This window comes from Equus caballus, chromosome 7 (assembly GCF_041296265.1).
Source record: "Equus caballus isolate H_3958 breed thoroughbred chromosome 7, TB-T2T, whole genome shotgun sequence".
Lineage (NCBI taxonomy): Eukaryota > Metazoa > Chordata > Mammalia > Perissodactyla > Equidae > Equus > Equus caballus.
In genome coordinates, this window is record NC_091690.1 from 47,181,690 (window position 1) to 47,197,506 (window position 15,817).

General features: G+C 58.7%; 1 protein-coding gene across 6 annotated transcripts in view; it reads left to right on the plus strand.

The window, feature by feature from the left end:
* CACNA1A (calcium voltage-gated channel subunit alpha1 A) overlaps window positions 1–15,817 on the plus strand; it is a 203,188-nt gene that overhangs the window by 64,323 nt on the left and 123,048 nt on the right. The gene's annotated exons all lie outside the window — the stretch shown is intronic.

The window sequence follows — 15,817 nt, forward strand, 5'->3', positions numbered from 1 at the left end:
GAGAAAAGTTTACAGAAAGTCGGCAGGGACTGAACCATGTTTCGAGGGGTTGGAACTGTATCCTGAAGGCCCCAGGGAGCCGTGGGAGGGGTTACATGATCTGGCAGTGATCAGATGTTTACCTAGAAGGACCACGGGGTGCGACCTGGCGGCCAGAACACAGTGTGTGTGAAGGACCTCTGCCCAGCGCACCCCCCTCTCCATCCCGTGCAGCACCAGGGGGCAGGCTGGACGTGGAGGCAGTGCGCAGCAAGCGCGTCAGCCTCGTCCTGCTCGAGCCCTGTGCTCAGGCTGTCCCGCTAGGCTGGGCTCAGCTTCCACGCTCCGTAGAGCTGGCCGGGGACAGTGTCCGTCCAGTGGTGCTGATGTGGGCAGTGAGGCAGGAAGGCGGCATGGAGGAATCTTTACTCTGTCACCTCCCGGCTGTGTGACCCTGCTGGGCAAGGCAGCCAGCCTCTCTGTGCCTCAGTTTCCTCATCTGTAAAATGGGGCCAGTAATAGCCAACCTCAGGGGGTTACAAATACTGTAAAATAGACAGAACATCTTTATAATGGCGAGGGTGTGAGGATGCCATGTTACTAGACCCCCTGGGCCTGAACCAGCCCCACTTCTTGCAAGCTGTGTGACTTGGAGCAGGTTTCTGAACCTCTCTGGGCCTCGTTTGTTTCATTTGTTCATGGAGATAAAAATACTCCTACTTCCTACAGATATGGAGAGAAGTAATTGAAATAAGCCACATAAAGCTGTTCGAACAGTACTTGGCTCAGTACATGCTCAGTAAATATTAGGGACTGTCAGTGATGATGACAATAGTCATCCCATCGTCGTCCTCGTTGTCATCATCATCATCGCGGTCACTGTGACTGAGGGCCTCTCCGTCCCTGCCCTGTGGTTTGCCGGTTTTCCTGGGATGGGACCCCACAGGTGTGGCCCCGCTCGGCGTCAGTGACGCGTCCCTGGGGATTCCTTAGCTCATTTCCGGAAAACACTAGGGAGCTGCGCCTGCTTTGCAGACTGAAAACGTCCCTGGGCTCGTACTGCATCTAAGCCGACGCCGGCCCCTTTGGCCCGGCCAGGAGCCCTCGAGCTTTCTCTCCCCGCCCGCCTCTGCTTTGCTTCCGGAGACTTTCTGTCCTGTTCGGGGCAGCCCGGACCACTTGCCACCTGCAGCTTTCTCGGGAGAGGGCGTCTTCCCTGCAGAGGGCTTGTGGGCGCCTGGGCTGTCATTTAAAGGCAGCAATTGGCTCCAGTGTCAGCACTAGAAGCTTGTCTTTAAATTAGCCGGAGTCACGCGAAGCCTTCCGTTAGCTCCTTCGACTCCCGCGCCCCTTCCCCGGGCGGCGAGCGACGGCGTGCAGCGCAGGCTCTGCTCTCGGGGGCTGCCCCGCTCTCCCGGGCTTCAGGTGGGAGCTGCGACCATTGTTTCTTTAACAGGCACTTGTCCAGCACTTACATGACCCTTACTGTGTGCGTGCGTGCATGCATGTGCGTGTGTGTGCTTGTGTGCATGTGTGTGCATGTGTGTACGCGTGTGTGTGCACATGCCTTTGAGCCTGTTCTGAGCATTTACAAACATTAACCGATCCACCCTCCCAACTACTCACCTTATAGATAGTACAACCAGGGCACAGAGAGACTAAGTTACCGCCCCAAGAGCACACAGCTGGTGCGTGGACGGGTCGGGACTGATCACATGTCACTCTCCAACCTTACAACGGTTGCCGGGCACAATTTTGTGAGCCTGGCCCCGTCCACAGACCGTACACAGCACAGTGCATATTTTCCAACTAAACTGAATGGACGGCTTCAGTTCGCATTCCCCTCACGCTTGTCCAGGGTTCGTCGACTCTGGGACATGGGCTCCCACAAAGCAAATTCCAGAAGGCCTGGCCCCAGGGACCAGAGTGTCTGGTCAAACCCTGGCTGAGTGCCTTCTCTGAGCCTCGTCTCATCTGTAAAATGGGGATAACCACAGTCTCCTCTTGGTTGTGAGCATTAAAATGAGTTCGTGGGCATAGAGCTCTTAGATAGGTATTGATCTGAATCAGGTGCTTGCTCTGGGCCTGGAATCTTCTATCTGTCCATCCATCCATCCATCTGGAGGTTTATTGAGCACCTACTGTGTGCCAGGCGCTGCTCTGACCTACTATGCACCAGGCACGGCTCTGGGTGCTGGGGAGACCCCGTGGCCCTTGTGATCTGGCGGGGGAGGCAGGGCCCGCAGTACTAAGGATGGTGCGCTAGGAGGCGGGGTGCCATGGGAACAGCGAAGCTGGCTACAGGGAGCTGGCAGTGTTGGGTGGGGGTGCAGGACGCAGTATTCGATGGGGCGGCCGGGGGGCCTCCCTGGGAAGGTGACATTTGGGCAGACTCCCGAGGCGGTGGCACATATTACTGCCATTTGGTGGCCCTAAGATGAGTCTGAATTCCGCTGGGGGCAAGTCTCGCTCGCTCCCATTGATCGAGCAGACATCCAAAACTCGCTGAGGGGCCAGGACTCTCGGGTTCCTTCTTGTTCCCGTATCCAGGTCTTTATTGAGATCCTGGCCGGGCACCGCCCCCCCCCCCCCCCGCCCTCCCCCGTCGCCACCCGCAGTGGGAGCAGGGCTTTCCCTCCAGCTGCTCTCCCGGATCCTGGGGAAGGGACGAAGGAAAGGAGTCACAGTCCCCCCGAAGCTGGTCAGATGGTGAGCAGACGGTGGTATTTGCTGGGAGGAGAGAAAAGCTGTGCTGAGGGAGGAGACCGACCATTAACACCAGCTGCCGTCACACATGAGACCAGTGTCTCTGGCTTGCGAGGGCACAGAGTGAGAAATGGACTCACACAGGACAGGTGGGGGGCCAGTGGGGCTCTGACCCAGCAGCCACTCGGGGATCCGGGCTGATGGGGGCGCCTCATCTTGCTTGTGGACACGTGGCTTCCTAGGTTGCCAAGAGCCTGCATCCAGCCAGCCAAGGGGAGCAGGAGGGCAGAAGTATTTATGGTCCAGGCCAGCAGGTGGTGAACCTGGCTTCTGCTCACATTCCATTGGTCAGAATGTAGTCACGTGACCTCACCTAGCTGCAAGGGAGGCTGGGAAATGTAGTTTCTGACTGGGTTCTGTTTCCCAGCCACCCTGTGGAAGGAGAAAGTGCATCTTCATGGGGCAGATTGGGACCCTGTTTGTACTAGGGGTTCAGTCCACTTCCCACCTACCTCCAGCTCCCTGTGTACCAGGCCCCTTTCTAAGTGCTTCACACATGTCAGTGCATCTCATGTGGCAGCCCTATTCGGTGGGCACTATTGTTAGCTGCACTTCACAGGTGATAAAGCCGAAGCCCGGAGTGCCTAAGTAACTTGCCCAAGATCATACAGCCTGGGAAGCAGCAGAGCGGGAATTGGAATCCAGGCAGTCTGGCTGCAGAGGCCTAACTCAGCATAAATTCACTGTAGTTAGAAGGAGGCAGAGGGCACCCAAAGGTTGACATGACCCACTTTTTGGTCTCTTAAGGAAGTTATCACTTGTGAAAATGAGTCCAGACTCAAACATCACAGCCCAGGGCGGTCCCCGCCCACTAGGTCCATGTTCTCATTAATCAGGTTCTGGATCAGAGCATGTGAGTGGCGGCACCACTGATGTTTGGGGCCACGTCCATCTTGGCGTCCTGTGCACTGCAGGATGTTCAGCCGCACCCCGGGCCACCACCTGCTAGACCCCAGTGGCACTTCCAGTCGTGACATCAAAAGTGTCTCCCGGTGTCTCCACGTGCCCCCTGGGTGACGACGTCACCCCCGACTGAGAGCCACCATTCTAGGTTGTCGAATATTTTCCTACAGAGTGACGCAAGCCCAAGGCAGACCGGGACACCAGGCTTGCAGAAGACGCAGGGTGTCCTGGCATCCGTGAGCACAATGGCGCCAACAGGCTGAAATGACACCCTGAGACCTTGACCGATGGGGCCTGGACACCATTCATTAGTTAAAAATTGACAAGAACAGAGACCCCATGAGTTCTTCAAGGGAGAACAATTCAGATATCAGAGGATCAAAGTGGTGGTCATTGGTGACACCCTGAGAATTTGAAACTGAAAATAATCCTCCTGAACTTGGTGATGTGGACGTCAGGGGCAGAGCATGGGCTGCTACGTGCCTTCAGGCAGCTGTGTGGGGGAAATTGTGCACGCACACATGCACACACATGCATATACACACACACACACCTGCGTGAGTGTCTGTGCGGGCCCCATGTGACCTCGGTGCTTGGCGAGGCCCTCTCCCCGGCTGGTCTGATCCTTTTCCCTGGGATGAACTTAGGGGTGAGCGGGGATTGTGGGACTAATTTTTTCTAGTGAATATGATCATTGCCACCTTCCAGTGGGTGTTTCCTTCTTCATCTTCACCACACTCTGGTTGGTTCCTTTACTGTCCCCGTTTCACAGATGAGGACACTGAGGCTCAGAAAGACAGATTAGCTGCCCCGGGGCTACATGGAGCCAGGATTCAGGCCCAGCCTGGCTCCAGGAGCCGTATTTTTAGCCAGCAATCTCCGTGGCCGCCCTGATCCTGAGGGCCCCACTTCCAGAATCTTCTGCTCTTGCTTCTGGTGGCCTTTTCCCATTGACCGGAGGCCACACGGCTGCCCGGTCTTCCATGAGCTTGTGAAACACTGTGTGTGAATGCAGAGGGCAGCGTCGGGCTTTGTGGGGAAGACAACACACAGGATGGAGATGGGAGGTCAGCTTTGGCGTGGTGAGGAGCCTGCCGTTGCCCAAAGGAAGCGAGAAGGGAGACCATGGAATCTTCCGGGGAACTCGGGCTGCCTGTGGTCTGTGTGAAAACGAGAAGGAGAGGTTTGCTCACTGGAGGGTTCGGCTGGTTGGTCTTGGGACAGAATTGAGGGCTTTTTTCTGCTGGTGAGTCAGGCCCGTGTCGCTGCTGCCCTGAGTCCTGCGTCTCTTCTGCTTTTCTTCCTTCTCTTCTTTCTTCTGGGTCCGACTTCTGCTGACTCATCTCTCCGCGCCAGGAAGGAGGTTGGGACTGTTCACTTTCTCTCTTCAGTGACTCAGCTTTGATTCACATTTTAATTAATGGAGGAGGAAAACTTGATCAGTCCTAAGGTGTGTGTCCAGTCACCGTCCCTCCAGGCTGGTTGTAGGAAGAATACCCAGGAAACGTGGGCCGCCTGCCTTCAGCCGTGGCTCGTCCCCTCCTTGAGTCCCGAGGACTCGGCCAGGCCCTCTGAGCCCCGGGCCCAGTGGGGTTCCCGATCCCCAGGCCGTGGGGCTGGTTCCCGCAGAGTCGGTTTGAGGTCTGGACGAGAAGCGGAGACTTGAGCCCTCCCGGGACGCAGAGGGGTCCTGGGGGTGTCACGGCTGGGTTTCTGAGTCGGTCCTTGGCTGTCACCCCGGCCCACCCCGCCCCTCCCTCCCCATGCTCGAGGGGCCTGGGAGTTACCAGGGCAGTTCCAGCGTTTCGGGTTTGCCCAGAGGGCTCACTGTGCAGCAGCCACTGTGCTCAGCACTTCTCGGGCCAGCCACGTCCCATCCGCCCGCTGTCCCCAAAACGAGGAAGCTTTGACGTGATGCTCCACCCTCCCTGTGAGGAAACTGAGGCTTGAGAACTCGCCCTGCATGGCCAGTTAGTGAACAGTTGGGCAGGGTCTGAGCCCAGCCCATCCACCTGGGGGCGGGAGCCCTCCCTTTGCTGCCTTTCGTTCTGGAGAGAAGGACGGCAGCTCCTTCGGCATGTCCTTGCTGGTGGAGGCTCCCCGTGTGCTGGGCCCCATTCGGGGGACTGGGGGCCCTTCGGTGAACGAGAGACAGGTGCGTGGCCTCACGCAGCTGACATTTAGCTGCACAACTTCCTGTCTATCAGGTAAGTTAAGTCCCTAGTGAGCATATTGGGCGCGCTCGCTGCTGTGACAAAGAGCCCAACACGCACAGAGGCTCAGACAACGTTCGGCTCTTGCACACCTGAAGTCCAGAACGAGTATTCTTGAACGGCAAGCTGCTCTCCTCCAGGCAGGGACCCGGCTCCTTCTGCATCAAGGCTACTTGTCTTCACCACGGCCTCCAAGGTCCCCATGCTCCTCGGCATGAAGCCACAGCCGGGAAGTGCACGGAGGGAAGTGCTGGAACGTTTCTGGGCCCCGGCCTGTGACCCGCCTCACCCCCGCTGGCCTTCCCGTCGCCAAAATGGGGCCACGTGGCCGGGCCTACGACACTGGGAAGTGCGGTCCAGCGGAGCGGCCAGCAGGAAGAGGCAGCAAGTGGCATCTGCCATGGGGCCCCACTGAGACTTGATGCCACACCTTGGTCCCTGTCACCCCCTGGCAAGTGCTGCCTGGGGACAGCTCTGAGGGGCACCCCATCCTCGTCCATGCCCCCCATCCCCGCTTCTTGGGCTTCCTGCTCCGAGGCATCGCTCAGGCAAGAGCCTACTAGAAGGTTCCCCCCGTTTGAAGTCTCCTTTGGAGCAGGCAGCCGAGACCCCCGCCCCTTGGGGTGAGGAAACCCGGAGCCAAATGCCACTCCCCAGAGACCGTCATCTCAGAAGCCAGGGTTTCAGAACCCTCAGATGGGCAGCCTTCCGGGACCGCTCACTCCTCCCACCGTCGGTCAATCAGGGTCCCAACAGGAAGCAGGATGCGCCCTCAGGTGGTTCCACGTGAGGAGCGGGTCACACAGGAGCTCCCTAAAGGGTTGCGGCAGGTTAAGGAAAAGGCACGGGGTGTTGGGATCCCCAGCTGGAAGCCGTTGCTGTCCCCGCGCCCCCCGAGCCCCAGTGGAGCAGCTGCCGTGCCGTGCTGTCAGGACCAGGGAAGGGGCACCAAAGCAACACCCCAACCCCTTGCCCTCATCTTCTGCAGGCACCTCCCATTGTCCAGGCCAACTGGAACCAGAGCAAAGCATTCTGGGAGATGTAGTCTGAAGGGGTTGACCCCACAGGGTGCAGAGCAAGCTGGAGAGGGGACCTGGGGAGCCATCGAGGAGTAGTCAGCATCATCTCGTTTTTTTTTTCTTTTCCTCCTCTGTCTCGGAAAAATCCATGTCACTTCGTTTTTCCAAGGCTGGGAAGTATTGCAGAGGAGTTAGAAGTGAATGGGATGTAGGATCAAAACTCAGCTCAGCCATGTCCCAGCTGTGCGAGCTTGGACCAGTGCCTCAACCTCTCTGATCTGGAAAGTAGAGGGACTGACAGGCCTGACATCATGGGGTCGTCTGGCCGTTGAATAGAATACTGCACACCGCCTGGCCCACAGCAAGCACGCAAGAAATGTTAGCTTATTTCTAAGTCTGTTTTTCTGATTTTGTGTTAAAGTAAACACACGTGCAGAAAAGCACACATACACGGGTACGACCTGAGTAATTTTCAAAAACTGAACACAATTGTGTAACCAACACCCGGTCAGGGGGCAGGATACCCCCACCCGCAGACACTCTCTGCTTTTCCCTGCGGTCGCCGGTGACCCTTCCTGACGCGGAGAGCACAGATCCGTCCTGCTGTCCTTCCTGAGTTGTACACCCCTGGCCGCGGCCTGCCCACTGGCCCCCTCCCCCGGCGTGTGTGACCCGACCCCGAGGTCGCTCACCCCCATGGCCTGCGTGCCGTGCGCCGTTATCCCCGTCACTGTGGGTGGACGTTTGGGTCCTTCCCGCTCGGGGCTGTTACAGAGGAGGCTGCTGTCGGCACCCCGCGCTGGTCCTCTGTGACCACAGCTGGCGCTCTCCTGGGAGGTCGGCCCGGGGGTGGCGTTTCTGGGCCCCAGGGAGGACGCTGCTCGGCTCCGGCGGAAGCTGCCTGCAATTCCCCCACGCGGGGGCCGTGTAAACTCCCGCCAGCCGAGGGCGAGAATCCAGCTTTTGTTTTTATTCTGACCTGAGAGCGCCTCTCTGGAGGAGCCACCGAGTGTCGGGGACTCAGCTGAAAACGGCACCACGCCTGTCTCCTCGCCGCCTCCCGGGGCCTCCGGACCCTCCTTCTCCGCCAACACCACGCTCTCCAGTTGAAACCTGGACAAATTGCTCCCTCGGCGCCCCCTCAGGCCACCAGCGTCCTCCCCCTCCCGCCCTGTCTCTCTAGGGGAGCCCTCCCTCCACTGCCTCCGTCTGCCTTGCAGGCATCAGGGGGACATGCCACTGGCCCAGCAGCCCAGTCCTCTGCAGCTCCGGTCCCTTCCGGAACCCCTCAACTCCGGCCTTGAGCCCCGTCTCTTCTGGAATCCCTCACCTCGGGCCTCCTGGGCTTTGCACCTGCTACTGCTCCACTTTATTTAAGAAAACACCAGGCTTTAAGAGCTGCAGGAGTCCCCCAGATAGATGTCCCTTTGTGCTTTGGCTGCATTAAAAGACAGAGAAGGGCAGGAGCCGCTCAGGGCACAGGGTAGGGGTCTCCCAGGACCCTGGGCAGGTGGAAGAACGTCATGTCGAGGGAGAAAACGCGGCCAAGGGGAGGGCCCCCAAGCGGAACTCAGAGCAGCAACTCCACAGCGGAAGGACCCTCGAGCACGGGAAAGCAAGATGTCCTGTTCAGATAAAGACACCTTGGGAACCAACCTGCCCGGATCCAGATCCCGGTTGTACTGTTTCCTACGAATCCTTGAGCAAGTTACTCAACCTCTCTGTGCCTCAGTTTCCTCATCAATAAAACAGAAGGAGTAGTGTCTGCCTACGGGGCTGTTAGGAGTTTTAAACGAGTTAATGTGTGTAAATCATTTAGACTGGCCCCTGGCACGTCGTAAGTACTGAAGTGTTTGTAAATCGTGTGTAAAATGACAGGAAAAGCTGACCAGGGACCAAGATCTGACTGCTGTCCCGTCTGGTGGCCCCCAGCCACGTGTGGCTATTTTCAGTGGAAAGGAATTAAAAGTAAATACGATTTAAAACTCAGTTCCTCACTCAGACTAGCCACATTTCGAGCCTCGGTAGCCATGTGTGGCTCCCACACTGAGCAGCGCTGATCGAGACTATATGAAGGAACGCCTGCAAGTCAGTAAAAATAGCTCAGCAACCCCGGTAGGAAGGGGGCACAAAGCGTGATGGGGCTGATTAAGGAGGAGAAGGCTGCAAAGCCGCTCAGCGCGTGAGGTGGACTCAGAATCACCTGTAAGCAGAGGATGAAAATGAAAACGGTGGCCGTTTCTGCGTGCCTCTTGGGGTGGTGAGAACTAGAAAGGCGGATACGACGGGCAGCGGGATGCAGGCCCGGGGGGCCCTGCACCGTCCGTGGGATGCGGGCAGGGGGGCCGTGCTGCAGGGCCGCCCACAGTCCTGGGCCCGGGCACCTGTCTGGGGGAGACTTTCCCCGGGTCCGTAAGGGCAGGTTCGCGGACGCTGCCCCAGCGCCGTCCGTGGGGGAGCAGCGGGAGGCCAACTGGGCTCCGCGGCGGGGGTGGCGAATGCACCTGCGGGCCCGGTGAGGGCCCCGGACCACGTCCGTCAGACCGTCCTGGCTGGGGCTTGAAAACACCGTTCTGGGGAAAACAGAAGACAGCAAGACCTGCCGCGCTGTCGTGCCATTCGTGTATGCTAAGATACACGGCTGAGAGTGAAGCGCATGGTTTGCAGGAATGCAGTCCAGGGAGACCAGGTGACACGTCGTGGGGCTTGTCTCTGGGGGATGGGGATGAGCATGAGGATGAAAGGGAAAGACGGATGAACGAATGAACAAATGATCGAGAGGGGCTCGCACAGACCTGGGTGAAAACGTGCCGCTAGCTGAGGACAGCCGTTAACTCAACTCTCTGCGTCTGAGGCTTTAACGAGGGGACTTCAGAAATAGTTTTCCCGAGAGGAACTGAAAGCCAGCGACAGAAGGATGAACTTGAGGGTTCCCATGCTCCGCGAGCGGCAGGCGTGTGGGCGCATGGGAAGCAGCTGCGCTCCCCAGTCCCATCTCAGGAAGATGTGACCTGGATCCTCGGGGCAGCTGCTTCTTCCACCCTGAGGTCAGGGGTCCACACATGCCCACCCATCCCTGCTTTCCAGCCACGCTAGCATCTCCCTCTCATTCTCCTGTTCTCCACCTCGCTCTCTCCATGAGGCCTCTGCGGCCCCAGGGCCTTTGAACATGTTCCCTCATCACCCGGCTGTCACATAGTAGTTGCTCCTCCGTAGATATTTATTGAACCCTGACGTCAGCCAGCTGGAGAAAGATCCTGCTCCTTCCTGCGCTCAGGCTGGCGGAGGCGTAAGCTTGGCTGGGGTCCCGGCAGGGGAAGGGGGCTGGCGGAGTTAACCAGGGGTGGCCCGGTGGAGGGGACAGAGCCAGACTCAGGATCCAGGTGCCGCGTGTTAGCTGCGTGACTGTGGACACATAGCTAAGCTGACCCGTCCAGGTCTCAGCTTCCCTGTCAGAGAAATGAGTAGAAGGTTTCCCTGGTGAGGAGACTGGGGCACCCGGTGGGACCTCAGTGTGTGAAGTCACAGGCGTCCCGCCTGGTGGAGGAGGATGAAGGTGATCAGGGCTCCTGGTATCGCTTAGGGGCAAGGAACAAAAATTAAAGTGATGACGATGGTGATGACCATGGAAGCAGACAGTTCTGTAGGACTTGCTAAATTCCAAGCACAGTTCCAAGCATATCGCGTGAGTTCCCACTCCTGTGAGGGAAATGTTCTTGTCTCTATTTTACAGCTTAGGAAATTGAGGCACAGAGAGGATGCCTGACTTTCCCAGGGCCACACAGCTCGTGATTGGCGGAACTGGGATTTGAACCGGCTGCCCGGCTCTCGGCCGCTCAGGAGGGTGTCTGTCGTGCGCATTCTAAGCCCGAGGCCGGGCGGTTGGTCACAGGGCCGGCTCCGCAGCTCAGAGCCTCCAAGCAGTCCTTCCCATCTTCCCGCTCTGCCCTCACAGGGTGAGGGCCTTCCTGGTAACCCTGACCACTCGCGGTGCCGAGAGGCCCCCTCGTTCCAAGGCGGCCCCCAACCACCCCGTGTAGACGCAAAAGTGTTCAGCCAAAGAGGAGGGGCCATCTCCCGCCAGGTGACTCCTCACGGAGGGGAACTCTCCAGAAGCCCCCGGCAGACTCTCAGAGGGGTCCTGCCAGCGCATGGCAGGGCCATGTGACCAGTGCCCCCGGCGCCGGGCATCCTGGGAGACAGGCTGGCGGGCTCTGTGGCAGGGGCGGGCCGGGGAGGGCCGTGGTGGACAACGTCAGTGTCCTCCCCGATGCCTTTCCTACTGTAAGACAAGTCCTTCCTTCCATCCACCTCCGTCTCTTCTAGAATGTTCCGTCAGCAATCGCTACGCTTTCCCACATCTCACTTTTTCCTTATTTATTTGACCAGCATTTATTGAGCGCCTGCTGTCTGCCAGGAGCAGCTTCAGGCATTGGGGATGCAGCTGTGAGCATAAGACGTGGCGGGGTGGACGTGCAAGGCGGCGCCACCCACGGAACCTTCCGCGGGGATGAGATGTCCTGTGTGCACCGTCCGCACGTGGCCACTGAAGTGCGACGGGTGGGGCTGAGGAACGGAACTGCTGACCTAATTTAAATTAAATTAGTCATATATCGGAATAGCTGAGTGTGAGCACAGCTAAGGCGACTGAGGAACCAAATGTGTAATTTAATTAATTTGTGCGTGTGTTCCATCGCTGCGTGTGGCGGCATGTACCGTGTCGGGCGCGGCTCTGAGGGCCGCCAGCTTCTCCCTCTCGCTTGGACGCCTTCGGTCCTCTCGGCCCCCGAGCCAGGTCCTGCCTCGTGCTCTCTCGGCCGCCTCGAGCTCCCGGGGCCTGACGCCCCGAGCCGCGTGCTCTCTGTCCGTGCGTCTGTCTCATCTCTGTGTCCCCTGGAGCCCAAGGGCCTCGCCTTTCTCTGGACGCTGCTCGGAATTTCACGGCGGAGGTGGCGCTCCCTGCGTGGTCCCCTCCCAACCCTGCAACTTCACCCTCCTTTTCTCCCGTCTCCTTCCTCTGCTTGTCTCTGAAAGTGTTGCTGTTCGCACTGGGGCCCTTGGCTCTCTCCACTGTATCTGTGGCCCTGGGACATCGGGTCCACCCTGGCCCCTCCCTCTGCCACTCCTCGCTCAATCACCAAACGTTTGCTGAGCGCCTGCCAGGCCGTGATGGGTGCCAACGTGCTATGATGACAAAGGTCTGCGCCCTCGTGGGCTGACTCTCCAGCAGAGGAGGTGAATAATGGACACAACTTAATAATGTAATTCTGGAGGGTGCGGGTGTCCATCTAGAGGGCCGTGGAGAGCCCCTCTGAGGAGGCCCGGAGGGGTCAGAAGGGGCCGCCAGGCTGGGAGGAGGGAGCTGGGGAGGAGGCCGTGTTTGTGGCGGGAGAGGAGGCCCCTGTAACTTCCCCGCGGTGGGCAGGTGCCCTTCCTGTCGCCAGAGCAGAAAGCCTGAGCAGCCGAGTGTGGCGGGACAGGGCGGGGGGGTCACGTCACGCAAGGTCTCATGGTCGTGACAGAGTTTGGATTTTTTTCTTGGCTTGACGGAAGCAGCTAGAAGGTTTTAACCAGGGAGTTAAGAAAACTGGCTTCTGCAGCTCTTGACCTTCCTCTCCACGGCACTTCGCACCATGTGACATATCATGTGGTTTCCCGTTGTCCCCTTGCTCATGGCGGCATCCTCAGTCGCTCCCTGAGCAGCACACAGTGGGTGCTCAACAAACCCTTGTTGCATAAATGAATGACCGTCGCCTGATGGTCTGTCCAGAGCAGGAAGGCGCTGGGGCCTTCTGGGCTCGAGTCTCCTCCTCTCAGAGGGGCCTCGCCGCGCCGACCGGCGGGCTGCGGGAGGACCTGGCAAGCCCGGCGGCTCCATGGTGCCCAGCCCGCAGTGGCGGCTATATATAAATCGGGGCCTCGTTTGTACTCCCACTGCCTTTGTCCTAGTTCCAGCCCTCGTGACGCCTGCCTGCTCCCCGGCTCCCTCCTGCCTCCTGCCTCCATCACCGCCAATCTGTCCTCTCAGCTGTCAGGCCGCCTTCCTACCGCCAGCGCTGATCACACCCCTCCGCTGCTCCAAACCCGACACGACTCCCACTGTCCGCATGACCAGCCCACCTCCCCAGACCCGGGCCGCACAGTGGCACCGTCCCCAGCCCTCCTGTCCGCGTTCACTTCCTCCCCCTTCCCGCCTCCTGCGGCCCCGGGGCCACAGACACTCATGCTTGGCTCTCTCCCCGACACACCTGGTCACCTAACGGTGGGGCTGGGCTCATCTGAGCGTCACCACTGCATCCAGCACGACCTGCTCTAGACCCACCATTGCTCACCTGGACCAGGGCCACCTCCCCCCTCCCCCCCAGCTTCCGGCCTGGCCCCCGAGAGGGGTCTTATTTTAATACAAGTCAAGTCACGTCCCTCCAATGCTCAGAACCCTCCATGGCTCCCACTTCACTCGGAGCAAAAGCCAGAGTCCTCCCCATGGCCCACGGGGCCCTGCATGACCTGCCTTTCACCTCCCCACCCTCATCTCCACCCACGGTCACCCTGGCTCCCTCAGCTCCAGCCACACTGTCCTCCTCACTGTTCCTCAAGGTACCAGGGACAGTCCAGCCTCAGGGCCTTTGCACTGGTTGTCCCTCTGCCTAGAGTCCCCCTTACACGTTGATGTGGCTCATCCCCTCGCTTTCTCCACACGAGTCTGTTCTCAGGACCTGCCTTGTCCAGTATGTTCACACGTGGCCATTGAGGCCCTAAATTGAGATGTGCTGGAAGTGTAGACTGCACGCCAGGTTTCAAAGACTCAGTCCAGAGAAAAGAATGTATAAAATGTCTTATTCAAGAATTTTTCCTGTCAATCGTCTGTTGACATGCTCACACTTCAGATTGACTGGGTTAAAGAAACTATGTTATTGAAATTAATTTCACCCATTTTTACTCTGTGAATGTGGCTACTAGAAAATTTTAAATTTCAGACGCAGCTCTTATTAAATTTCTCCCGGGCAGCGCTGGTCTGAACATCCCCAGTCCTGAGCTGCCTCCCTGCCGATTGATGAGCATCCCGGCTCCCCTCCGCCCCACGTCACCCATGCTCTCTTCTCGGCGTTGCTTTCTCCCCGTACTCATCACCCTGACACCGGCATCCTTGCTGGCTTTTCTCTCCATCTCCCCCGCACAGACGGGGATTCCTGTGACTCGTGTCCCGGGGACCCAGACGAGGCCCGGCGTGCTGTTGGCGCTCAATTAATGCTGCGAAGTGAATGCATGCAGGCCCCACCAACACCCGTCATCGGCTGGGCTGCCCTAACCAGCAGCTTCTGTCTGCTAAAAGGGGAGAGAGCGAGATGCAGAAATAGAACAAGGATTTATAAAGTGGAGTTTGACAAAGCCACGTGAATGTGAGAAAGTTGGTAGAGGAAGAGAACAATAGAGTAACTGAGTTACAAGTTCTGTAGGCTCCGTGGCACGGCCCCCACCTCCCGGCAGACTCGTGGTGCCGTTCACTCCCCACCACGGCACTGCCTCGTGCCTTGGATTCGCCGAGCTCCTTCCCACTGCAGGCTCTCTGTCTTGGCCGTTTCCTCAGCCTGGAAAGTTCTCCCGCCACTGTCCAGGTTCCTCCTCCTCATCCGCGGGACCTCAGCTTGAGGTGGGGGCCTCTTGGGTCCCGGACTGGTTAATGCGACCTGTTGTGTGCCCTCACAGCTGCTGTCTTCCTGTCTCTGAGGTCGCCTCTCGCCTGTGATGGACTCATTCATTGTCTGTGCTTTTGGTTAAGCGTCTTTCTTCTGCGTCAGCTGCGTGGGGCAGGGACGGCCTCGTGTCTGTCTCTGCCCGGCACGTGGGGTTTGCTCAGATGCACATTTGTTGATGGTGAAAAAATAGGTCAGTCCAACCTCAAATGCTGTCTCTGCTCTAGGAGGAGTCTTGAAAACGAGTTGGGAACACTCCCTGCCTTAGTTTGGGGGCCCCAGGAAAGTTCCCGTAACGAGAAGGCAGGTGCAAGCACTTCATCTGGGAGGTGACCCCAGGAATGCGGATGGAGGGGAGGCCGGGAGGGGTGGGGGGCCGAGCAGCTTACCCCTGTGGTAGCTGGGCTCGGGCACCCCGGGGGCCCATGTGACACTCACACCTCAGAGCGGTCTGGGATGAGGGGTGGGGTGCTGGGGCATCAAGACCCTTGCCCCCGGCAGCTCTTGGTTGAGGGGTCCCCCTGCAGGGACATCCCCAGCCTGTCTCAGGTTTGGGGCCAGCCCTCAGACAAAGAGATGCAGATGCTGGTTGTTCAGAGGCTGGAACGGTGACCCCGTTCCAGACCCCAGACAGGACTGGGGATGCCCCCGAATTACCCATGTGCTGCCCCCTCTGGTCTGCGGCATCTCTGCTCCGTCGTCTGCAGCGCTGATGGTGGCCTCTTCAGTCGAGCTGCGCCGTGCTGGTGCGCTCCGTGTCACCCACCTCAGAAACGGAGTCATTCAGGAGACGGGTCTGGGGTCTCCGTGCCACCTGGGGAGGTGCTGCTGCACCCTCATCTCACCAACAGGTTCACAGACGAGGTCTGAGGATGGGGTCTTCCCGGGATGGGGGGCAGGGTGTCTGCAGAGGGCTCACCTCCCCTCTCACTGTGATTCCTGCTCACCCGCGTCTGCGAGAGTGACTCTGTGACCCGAGGCTCGGGACCGTGAGCCCCTTCCAGGGCAGATGCAGACCGTCCACACTGGGGGCCACATCTGCTGTCTGTTTCTTCATTTATTCCTGAGTAGTTAGCGCACTTCTGTGTGCCGAGCGCCACACCAACTGCTTCACAAGTGTCAATTTGTTTAATCCTCACAATCCTTTGGTACTGTCATTCCCTGTTGTACAAAAGGTGAAACTGAGGCCCCCAGTCCAGTGTCTGCTGAGCGCCATCAGCCACGCGCCCGCTCGGGTCCTCGT